The sequence below is a fragment of the Myotis davidii genome, unplaced genomic scaffold (assembly GCF_000327345.1).
Source record: "Myotis davidii unplaced genomic scaffold, ASM32734v1 scaffold405, whole genome shotgun sequence".
Lineage (NCBI taxonomy): Eukaryota > Metazoa > Chordata > Mammalia > Chiroptera > Vespertilionidae > Myotis > Myotis davidii.
This window is the reverse complement of record NW_006296048.1, coordinates 678,847-680,009: the sequence shown is the minus strand read 5'-3', so window position 1 is coordinate 680,009 and position 1,163 is coordinate 678,847. Positions and strand designations below refer to the sequence as shown.

At 35.5% G+C, this 1,163-nt stretch overlaps 1 long non-coding RNA gene across 1 annotated transcript in view; it reads right to left on the bottom strand.

The window, feature by feature from the left end:
* Positions 1-1,163, bottom strand: part of LOC107184262 — a 23,593-nt gene that overhangs the window by 621 nt on the left and 21,809 nt on the right. The gene's annotated exons all lie outside the window — the stretch shown is intronic.

Sequence of the window (1,163 nt, the reverse complement as noted above, 5' to 3'; positions counted from 1 at the left end):
ACAACAGTCATAGTAGGGGAATTTAATACCCCATTGACACCACTGGATAAATCCTGCAAACAAAAACTCAGCAAAGAAACATCAATCCTAAATGACTCACTAGATCAGATTGAATTAATTGACATCTTCAGAACATTTCGCCCCAAAGCTGCAGTATGTACGTTCTTCTCAAGTGCACATGGGACATTTTCAAAAATAGACCACATATTGGGTCACAAGCAAAGTCTCCCCTACTTCAAGATTAAAATCATACCAAGCATCTTCTCAGACCACACTGGCATCATATTAGAATAAACTACAATAAAAACAATCCAAACCAATCAAAAACTTGGAAGCTGAATAGCATGTTATTAAATATTTATTGGGTTACCAATGAGATCAAAGAAGAAATTAAAAACATCCTGGAAACTAATGACAATGAAAACACAACAATCCAAAACCTATGGGACACAATGAAAGCAGTCCTGAGAGGGAAGTTTATAGCTCTACAGGTCTACCTCAAAAAGCAAGAAAAAAATGGTAGTAATCATCTAACTCTACAACTCAAAGAATTAGAAAGAGAGCAACAGGAGCTCCAGTGGCGCAATCGGTTAGCGCGCGGTACTTATAAGACCTCAGTACTTTGCTTTTTATATCTTAGAATCAGAAAATTTTAAAATAACAGCTTTAATGAGATATAATTCACCTATTTAAAATATACAATTCCATAATTTCTAGTATATTCAGAGTTGAGCAACCACCTTTAGAACATTACCACAATCACCTTTAGAACATTTTACTACCTGAAAAAAGAAACTCCAGTTGATGGCTCACTAAACTTTGTACTGTGATACTTTTGCAGCCTTCACAGAGGTTTATGGTAGTGTAGCTGATGGTTTGCTGATCCTGGCTTTCAGTCAACTGGCCCATGTTTGATTTGGGAAAATAATTAAAGGAGAAAGTTTTTTTGGTTAGAAAGTTTTTTTTTCAATTCATTCATTCATTTATTCCATGAATATATTAAAGTCCCACTATATGCCAGAAACTGTCTTAACTATTAGAGATATACAGGTGAAAAAGACAGACTTAATCTTTGGTTTTGAGAGTTAATAGTCTAGCTCAGTGATGGCGGACCTATGACACGCGTGTCAGAGGTGACACGCGAACTCATTTTTTGGTTGATT